At 28.4% G+C, this 11,127-nt stretch overlaps 1 pseudogene across 1 annotated transcript; it reads right to left on the reverse strand.

Annotated features, from left to right (window-relative positions):
* Nucleotides 1–8,027: 8,027 nt before the first annotated feature.
* Nucleotides 8,028–8,748, reverse strand: LOC149264919 ((-)-beta-phellandrene synthase 4, chloroplastic pseudogene; annotated as a pseudogene). The gene is made up of 3 exons (XR_016253674.1): nucleotides 8,515–8,748; nucleotides 8,183–8,379; nucleotides 8,028–8,064 (listed from the first exon to the last, which is right to left on the reverse strand). The product of XR_016253674.1 is annotated as a (-)-beta-phellandrene synthase 4, chloroplastic pseudogene (transcript).
* Nucleotides 8,749–11,127: the final 2,379 nt, after the last annotated feature.

An 11,127-nucleotide genomic window follows, 5' to 3' on the forward strand; every position in this document is an offset into this window, starting at 1 on the left:
ACCAAAAGGATGAGCCAACTTGATTTCATGGGACATGTTGTTCCAATCCACGTGCAAAATAATCTCAAAATGAAAAAGGTGTTATAGTGTGGTATACACTTGATAGCAAGAGACACAAATACATGTTACTCCAAACAAGAATGCACACTCAATAGAGGAGCATATGAGGAGCGAGAACACTCTCAGTTTCTCAATGGATTTGCAAGTGAATGACTAAGGAAAATGTCCAGAAAAAATTATTGAATACACTAGCTTGGAGCATGTTTAGGAGCATAGATTAAAGATGAACTTGTGGTGTTAAGAAGTTGGAGTGGCAGTGGAATCTCGATCCCTGCTTAGCAAGTGGAGAGATTTTGCAGTCTGGGAGTTCTCTTGATGTTTCACAGGTGGATACCATGAGGGAAGACTCTAGATTCCAGTGAAACATATTAGGTAGAGACATGGTGTGTTATGGATTCCTTCTGGATTATAGGTGAAGGCACTGTGGGATCTAGACTATTGTAGTGTGAATTAGGTGGAGACATTGTGAGCTCTAGATTCTCATAGTTATTAGTGGGTGGATCATTGTGTGCTATAGATTCTCTAAAGTGTTCTTTGGGTGGAGATACTATGTACTTTTGACTCGTAGGTGCTAGGTGGACGCACTGTGTGCTATGGAATCCCATGTGAATTCTTAACTAGACTAGTGTGAATGTTCTTTAAACACTTCACTCCTCAGACTCTAAATATGGATTAGGTGTGGTTAACTGCAAGAAATAATGGCAGTGCAATTGGCCTACAATTGGGACGAGAGTTGAAGCCCCTTCCTTAGTTTCGAGTCACTCTACTAATAACGCAAGTTTCTTACTTGTATCTTTATGTGTACCTATTGCACTTTGAATGATAAAAATTTTTGTTTTATGACAACAAGTGTATCAACACAATTAATGATGGAATATGTATTCTTGTGTATTTTCAATGAGATGGTTTGTATGATTATTATCATGGCATGAGGGACTTACGTACCCCTATAGTTTCCTATATATTTTATAATTTGTAGATCTATCTACATGATTACGTATGACTATGTAATGAACCCAATTAAACCATTATAGTGTGTGTAATTACCTAGTTTGGGTGCTATAATTGTCAAGGAGTCCATCTAGTGTAAGAACTACTAAAATTATATTCTTAAAGGGATCTGTATGGCATGCTAAGAATTAGTATGGATTTTTGTTGTACGTGAATGATTATTTTCCCTCTTTACTCATGGACCAATAATGAATTAATGCATGATATATTAGGGAACCTAATATAAATTATTTTAGATCCATTCCATAGGAGGATTTGGTATTACAATAGAAGAAACCATAGAGCATTGTTAGCCATTGATTGGCTAGTTATAACTCCTATTACTATGTGGATTATGTTTGATGTTTGAACTTCGATTGTTTCTACTTGATGTAAGAATGTATTCCAATGATCATGGAGGTTTTAGGCAAAGTTGTTCTTCTAGGAGAGCCTTGGCCAGTTCCCTGAAAAACTTAAGGAAAAACCTTAAATCATTTTGAGTTGAGTAAGCATAAATTGGCACTGTACCTAGGAGTATCTGGGCCAGATATAATTCAGGTGATCTAGGCATATATGAGAATCTCAATATATAGGAGAATTCTTATGACGATTCTCATGGGGAAACCAGATACAGATGAAGCTTGATACATATTCAAAAGGATTGATTTAAGGTTTATCTAGTGTGGGGCCTAATTTCAGTAAACCTCATGAGGCCCAAATGAGTGCCCACAACTAGATATTTGGGATTATGGAAATATGTTTGGGGATTTTGATGCATCTCAGAATCCAAATCATTTGCCTCATGATAAAAAGTCATAAGCAGTATATACAATGTATCACCACATGTTTGTAACAAGTCCTAACACAAACGGGAATCTAAATGATTTTTATGTGAAAATTTCTTAGTAGCACCATATTTCTTTAGAAATAGGATATAGCGTAAAACAAAGAAATAAAATGTGAGGGACAGACTTGGTGGGGTCCACAGGATTTTCTATATGGAAAGGGTTACGTGGATGTAGCCACATCAACATTGGTATGAAGGATAACATGGAACCACCTAGTGAGGTCCACGCAAGTGCCACATGGGTGCCGTGTGGCAGGATCTTGTTTGTGTGACAATGATTACATGATCAAACTTTAAATGGGCATAATTTTTGGCCTCTCTTTTAGATCAAGATAAAATTCATATCGTAGAAAATCTCTTAATGAGTTACAGGCGATGGTATGTTCGAAAGTTAATTCCACTAACTCTGGAAATGAAATATTGTTATAACTCGATCTTCATAATGGGACCATGGAGGTCAACTTAGTTAAAAGTAACACCTCTCATTAACCTAGAAATGTCCAAGGGGATGGGAGGGAGCATTGCAACTCCCTGGTAACATGTTTCAAGAGTGTCCCAAGCCTTCTTTGAAGAATTTGCACTTGACTCTGGAAATATAATGTCATTTAAACCTTGTTGGATTAAACCAAGGGCTTTATTATCCTTCTTTTAGTTCTCCTTCAAAAGAGTTCACTAAGCTTTTGTTAGAGCCATTTTTTTTGCTTGATCAACAAACTCTAAATACTCATAGTGAAAAATCTCCAAAGGTCAGGATAATGTAGTAATGTTCTCATTCTGATAAACCAAGAATTATAATTTCTCTCTGTTAGAATAAGAACCTATGATTGAGCCATACTAGTGTTTGATGATATTTCAATTTAACATCTATACAATTGAAGCATAATTTTTTTTTTCTAACGTTGATATATAACTATATCTTCCAACTCACTACATGTTTTGAACACGAAAATAATGGCATAATAACAAAAAAAATTGTAGCATATAAAGCATATGATTTCGCAAATACAATACCCTATTCACAACAAGAAGTTACCGTGGATTTGTAGCAATATGCAGTTGTGAAACAACCAAAAGTGTAATAATGTACCATGAATAAAAATACAACAATGGATAATGAACGGAGTTATAACAATGCACATGTGTTGAGGCAACTATGAACTACAACTAAGCAAGTATAAACTACAACTAAACAAATATATTTTGTTTAAACAAAAACACTTTGTTTTTATTACACTACTTTGTTTTCTTCCTTTTGTTATATTCATCCATATTTATACATAGTTTTAAGTGGGTTAATTGGAGTTAAATAAAATACATAGCTTTCAGTAAGTTAATGGGAGTTGTTTTCGGTATAAAAAAAAAATTGCCCCTTCATTGATAACCCTTCAAATCTCAATTATGTAAAATGACAAAAGTGAAATAAATTCAATGGCGTTGGTGCTCCTTGGGAGTTCAATTATGTGAGGTATGGTAGCTCTTACAATTTCATGCGACCCTTAAGGTTTCATGGAATTGAGGTTGTGTTAATTCTTTAAGAGTTAAGAGACTCGCGAAATAATTATTTAAGAAATTATGATAATATATTTTAATAATAATGGTGTTGTTTAAATGTTTTTAATAATAACAGAATTAATATAATTATAAGTGAAAATTGTGATTTTTGATTATTTAAAAACACAAGCGGAATCAAATTTAACACGCACATCCCCAAGCTGGTGTGGCCATTTTTATAATTCTCATTAAATGAGGGGACAACATATCCAGTCGCCATCCATTCCGCTTCGATAAAATCTGGTAGAGATTTTTGTAAATTTAAATTATGATTATGAAAAAATTACATCAATTTTTTTTTTTAATAACGGTTAAATTTATTTAAAAAAAAAATATAATTCAAAAACTACTGCCACGTAAAAAAATTCCAGCTATATAGGCTATCCCACAACGTCACTCATGCAGAAACTATAAATAAATCGATCGCAGCCCATTATAAACAGTAAAAGGACGGAGTTTATTATAGTTATAAATATTAGAAGGAAGTAGTTTATCAAGTACTTTTCATAGGGTGTCATTATAAACATTAAAAGGGAGTAGTTTATCTAGTACTTTAACTTTTCCTAGAGTAGCAGGAATAATAGTTATTGTAAATGTCACATCTACGTTGATTTTTACCTCTCTCCTTGGAGGCTACCTTGGAAGTTGAGAAGTTAGAATCCATTTCTTTTGTGTCACCTACTTTCAGATCATATATTTTGAGCGCTTATGGAGCCATTTTTGTCAGAGATACTGCATAATGGCTTGAAGTCAGAATTTACAGTTTCATAACGTTTTGAAGTTAAAATTTGCAATTTCATAATGGTTTCATAATGTTTTGAAGTTAAAATTTGCAATTTCATAATGTTTGATGGGTATTAAGTTTTTATTTAAATGTAATGGTGGTTTACTTCATTTTTTCTTTTCTCTACAAGTCTCAACATATTAGGAGTATTGTTTAAATTTTTAAGAAGAAAAACAAATGGCTTGAAGTCAGAATTTACAGTTTCATAATGTTTTGAAGTCAAAATTTGCAATTTCATAATGTTTGATGGGTATTAAGTTTTTATTTAAATGCAATGACGGTTTACTTCATTTTGTCTTTTCTCTACAAGTCTGAACATATTAAGAGTATTGTTTAAATTTTTAAGAAGAATATTAAGAGTATTGTTTAAATTTTTAAGAAGAAAAACAAATTAAGAGTATTGTTCAAATTTTTTACAATAATCGATTTAACATTAAATTGTGTACTAAATTTTTAATTAAATGTAATAATTGTTTACTTTATTTTATCTTTTTTCCAAAAAAACAGATTAAGAGCATCGTTCAAATTTTTAACAATAATCTATTTAACATGAAATTGGGAGGCTAGAATATTGTTGAACAATTTTTTTTTATTTAAATATAAAACTTTGTTGAATAAATTTTTTTATTGAAATAAAATTATAGTGAAAAAAATAAATAACAAGTTTATTTTCTTAATACTTAATAATGTTATAAAATGGTAAAATACTAAAACTATTTTTTTAATTTTATTTTAACTAATAATAATAATAATTCATTTATTAAATTGAAAATATAAAAGATAAATCTTTTAATTAATTTAATTTTCTAATATTTTATTACAATAAACATATTCAACTTTCTTTATATTACAAAAGTAGACCATGTCTTTTAAAATTAACCAATCATAATAAACTTTATTTATTAATATCATGTTACCTAATATTTAATTATAATAAATATATTCAATTTCTAAATAATTTCTTTAAAATTAACCTATCATAATAAATTTTATGGTAACATGATATTTAAAATTTCAAACAATAGAAAGAAACAAAACCATTATATTGATATAGAATAAATATTTTGTCAAAGTTAAGTCAAAGACTAGTGTCTAAATTTTATTATAGTAGACACTCAATTTCATTTTTCATCTTTTCTTTTCTTTTTTTCCAATTTAACTTTTAATTTTTCTCTCTGATCACTTCATTTCATTGTCTGTTTATTCTAAACTATCTTTTCAATTTAACTTTTAACCTTTGCCTTTGGGTCACTTCATTTCATTGTTTGTTTATTTTAAGCTATGGATAATGACATTTTACTAGTAATTATCATGTGTTTTTACACTTTCTTTTTTTTATTTTGCCCCTGTGAAGTGATTGTATGGTCATCAACATTAACATGTGACTATTTATTTATGTTTTGATTGTCCCCATGTGATGTGATTGTAGGGTTATCAACATTAACACATTTGATTACAAATTTTGGGGTTTTTTTTAAGTCATTATAAAGTCACCAACATTAACACATTTAATTAATAATTTATAATTTCGGGGTTGGTTTGTGATGATTTTCACAACAAAAATCATTAACAAATTTTTAATGAATCTAAATCAAATATTATTTTAATTTTAAGATAAATTGAATTCAATTAGTCATTAATCATGATAAATACTGATATATATATATATATATATATATATATATATATATATATATATATATATATATATATATATATATATATTATTTACAAACATCTTTAATTAATTATATCATGTAAGATATTATTTTTATTTTTTCTACATAGCCTTACATGTTTCTTTAATGTAATTTTCTCTCAAGTTTCATTATATTCATCTAGAGATATAAACCCTTTGATGATTTGTTCTTAAGTTTTTAAGATTAGAGTTGTATCTATAAATTAATACAAGAAGCTTTTATGAATTAAAATCTGTAAAGTAATTTAAGACAAAAGTTCCGATTATGAAAAGTTATCTAACAACAATATTAAGATTTCTCTTTCACTCAAACTAAACTACATTTACATTTAAATCACATAAAAATTCACATTTATTTTCAACTATACTCTTTTTTACTCAATTCTTTTACAACATATGATGCAATTGCTACTTACTTATTCAATTAATTACTTACTTATAAAAATATATTAAAAAAATCTATTATTATAGTTTTTATTATTTAAAATATATTCTTTACCTTATAAATACATTCACACATATTTTTTTTAAATATCCAAATTTACCTTATAAATACATTCGCACATATTTTTTTTAAATATCCAAATTATAACCCAACTGTCTTATCAATTACACAAATCCAATACTTTATAAATACATTCAACCCATCGACCTTTTTTAAAACATCTAAATTATAACACAACTGACTTTTATAAATACATTCACACATATTTTTTTTTAAATATCCAAATTATAACCCAACTTTAAATTTTTAAGAAGAAAAACAAATTAAGAGTATTGTTCAAATTTTTAACAATAATCCATTTAACATTAAATTGTGTATTAAATTTTTAATTAAATGTAATAATTATTTATTTTATTTTATCTTTTTTCCAAAAAACAGATTAAGAGCATTGTTCAAATTTTTAACAATAATCCATTTAACATGAAATTGGGAGGCTAGAATATTGTTGAATAATTTTTTTTATTTAAATATAAAACTTTGTTGAATAATTTTTTTTATTGAAATAAAATTATAGTGAAAAAAATAAATAACAAGTTTATTTTCTTAATACTTAATAATGTTATAAAATGGTAAGTTACTAAAACTATTTTGTTAATTTTATTTTAACTAATAATAATAATAATTAATTTATTAAATTGAAAATATAAAAGATAAATCTTTTAATTAATTTAATTTTTCTAATATTTTATTATAATAAACTTATTCAATTTTCCTTATATTACAAAAGTAAACCATGTCTTTTAAAATTAACCAATCATAATAAACTTTATTTATTAATATCATGTTACCTAATATTTAATTATAATAAATATATTCAATTTGTAAATAATTTCTTTAAAATTAACCTATCATAATAAATTTTATGGTAACATGATATTTAAAATTTCAAATAATAGAAAGAAACAAAACCATTATATTGATAGACAATAAATATTTTGTCAAAGTTAAGTCAAAGACTAGTGTCTAAATTTTATTATAGTAAACACTCAATTTCATTTTTCATCTTTTCTTTTCTTTTTTTCCAATTTAACTTTTAATTTTTCTTTCTGATCGCTTCATTTCATTGTCTATTTATTCTAAACTATCTTTTCAATTTAACTTTTAACCTTTCCCTTTGGGTCACTTCATTTCATTGTTTGTTTATTTTAAGCTATGGATAATGACATTTTACTAGTAATTATCATGTGTTTTTTTACTTTATTTTTTTATTTTGCCCCTGTGAAGTGATTGTAGGGTCATCAACATTAACATGTGACTTTTTATTTATGTTTTGATTGTCCCCGTGTGATGTGATTGCAGGGTTATCAACATTAACACATTTGATTACAAATTTTGGGGGTTTTTTTAAGTCATTATAAGGTCACCAACATTAACACATTTAATTAATAATTTATAATTTCGAGGTTGGTTTGTGATGATTTTCACAACAAAAATCATTAATAAATTTTTAATGAATCTAAATCAAATATTATTTTAATTTTAAGATAAATTGAATTCAATTAGTCATTAATCATGATAAATACCATTATGTATATATATATATATATATATATATATATATATTATTTACAAACATCTTTAATTAATTATATCATGTAAGATGCCCGATGCCCGTTTCGTTCCAATATCTGCTAATCATCAATGAATGAGGTTTTAATGATCAATGAATGAGTATGTATCATCTAGAAGTGCATACAATCACTGAATCCTATAAATGGAAAATCAAATTCATGTGTAATGCTTAACCTGTAAACGTAATCGATAGCTTCTTTTATTTCAGGCTGAAAATGTCTATCAATTCCCAAACATTCGATAATATCCACCATCTGAAGACGTCGGATTAAATCGTCAGCGGCATCACTGCAGCTATCTTTCATGTCACTCAAAAATCGGTGTTTGATATCTTCAACAAGCGTTTCTCCTCGTTCACGATATGTAGGTGCCTGAAATACAAAGTTATCTTGCAGAGATTGATGAATGGTGGATTTTAACATGTGAAATTGCAGTGCTTAATACATTAATTTTAAAGGAACATAAGGCAATATGTAGAAAATATATAATGAGATTAAGATAAATACCGCGTATGACGTTGAGAGAGAATGTATAACGTCATCGTCCCAGACGTTGGAATGATGATTGCCTGTGCGTCTTTGAGTGCTCATGCTTAATATTGGCGTCACAGATTTCTTTGGCATTAGCATTCCAGCACTTGAAAGTTGTTGACCGAGAGCCGAACGATCATTCTTGGAGCTGATCAGCAATCTGTGGACACCCGATCTCGTAATCAACGGCGTTACAGAAACAAGAGCCATTAGCACTTCCTTCCTATTGTAACTATATAGCATTTCCCTGCCGTGCCTGGCCTATTTATATTACAATTTGTAATGAAAATTCCAAATAAATGGGATCTTTCATTTCGATGCGATTTTGCATACTTGATTTCTCTAAGGAATCCTTTTGGACGGTAAAGGTATCAGAAATGGAACTATCTTACCTTTTAGATAAAAATAGTAAAATATATTTTACATTTATTCCGTTCCTTGTTTGCATCCTAGTCTGTCTCTCTTCCGTAATCCGTAATAATTATAATGATTCCATTCCTTGTCTGTTATATATTTAAGAAAATCTATTTTGCAAAAATTTCGAGTTGGATTTAGTGACATGATTTTCTACGATACACTACGTCTATTATCCACATATATATAAAAGTGGTTGATCTGTAGTTTTCTGTTTTAAATTTGAGGTGTAGGTTTATTTTTAGGTATTACCGAAAATTGATTTATGAGGTGTTTCACAAATATGTTGAGATTCTAGAAATCTAGGGACGTTCTAGTCAATCGTGAATTCTAGAAATATGTTGAGATTCTATATGAAGTTCCAGCAGTATAGTGAATATACTACAATCTTAATGATAATTATACCAACTAACCTCTCCACTAACAATGAAACTACTTTTTCAAGCTACTTTTTCAAAATTTACGTTATTAATTTTATATATTTCTTTTTAAATATGAAAGTCATTATATCCTTCAAATTATAAGGCCATCATTACCACAATCTAATATATATATATATATATAGACAAATGACTAAATATGTGTATTTAGTTTTATAGATAACATATTTGTCTACTTTATATAAAAATAACGTCAAGGATAGCGATATACACATTTTTTAAAAATTTGGTGTTTGCATGTATCCCAAACCACCACTATATTCGAAGCAACCATGTTTATCTAGGTGGATATTGGTTGCCACATGTCTATTCCACATGGGCCAACACTTTTTCCTTTCAATTTCCTAATTTCCACTATTGTTTTCTATTTTTGGTAGGTTTTTGGGTACTCAACTTCCAAAGCCATTTTGACGCCCTAAACAACATTTTTTGAAAATGGGGAAAAAAGAATACATTGGCAAGGGTTTGCAGTCGAAAGTTGTTTTCCTGAGATAGATATTTCTAAGCAGGTATTGTGCATGCCAAACAAAGATCGTATGCTAATGTTACAATCGCAGGAAGCTAGCATCCCAGCTAACCCCAACAGGGCCAACAAACTTTTGGTGATTCATCTCCTATAGTTAGATTTTTGGATGTTTAGAGTTTTTCATTGTTTTTCAATAATAAAAAGGACTTTGATCCTTATTCTAACATAGTCTAGAAGACATTTAGCTGTCACATCTCTTCTTACAGATAAGCCACCATCACCTGAGCTAGTTGATTTTCATTTTACAAGTAAATAATTTTCAACATTTGATATTAATTAATTGAAGTCCATTTTTTATTATATCTCTGTGTTTCTATATAAATATTCATTTAAGTTCGTTCTTTCATAAATCTGAATCACAAGTCATCATGCACATAGGATTCCATCCATGAAAAATTAAAATTCAAAAAAGTGTCTAGTAATAAAATGTGTGCATGACTTCATAGCACTAAAACATATGAGTAACTAAATGTATAAATCTTTATCCAAATATTTCTTCAAAAAATTATGTTTGCATGTATTTAAAATTCAAAAAAATTGCGTAGGAATAAAAATTCAAAAATAAAGTGTGTATATCTAAAAATTAAAAAAGGAGTGTTTAGTACTAGAAAAAAAAAGTGTGTAGCACTAAAATTTTAAAATAAATATGTAGCACTTGTTGAGCCACAAAATGGGTATGTATTTACCATTAATTTGATCACCTTTTTCCTTGTTTCTTATCTTTTTCATATCTTAATGCTTTAATATATTGATTGATTATGATAAAAAACAACTGAATTACTCGCAGTTAAGATTTAGCCATAGTAACTGACTTTTACTCTTATTTATGCAGAAAAATGACGAAAGGAACAGTTCTTGTTCTCTAACGATGGAACATCATAAACTAACAAACGGAGGGTGAAACACATTGATTGCGGACAAGGCTGAGGGAGAATTAGGAGGATCAGCGTGAAAAAGGAAAGGTGTTTGAAGTTAGCAATCAGTTTCAAATCCCTCAGGATCAGGAGATATTGAGGGATCACATTTATCTTTTACCCTTTCCGATTATAAAGAAGATGATTGTAGGAAGAGAGGGGAGGAATCCTTGTTATTTCAAACTATAATTTTAATTTTCAAATTCATGTTGTCGAGAGAATGCGATCATATTGTAATGTTACTCAAGTTTAATGATTAATATATAATTTGAGGTTGTTGTTCATTCGCCTTATC

The sequence above is a fragment of the Pinus tabuliformis genome, chromosome 6 (genome assembly GCF_031772625.1).
Source record: "Pinus tabuliformis cultivar Carrire ecotype Pingquan chromosome 6, CPIR1, whole genome shotgun sequence".
Classification (NCBI taxonomy): Eukaryota; Viridiplantae; Streptophyta; class Pinopsida; order Pinales; family Pinaceae; genus Pinus; species Pinus tabuliformis.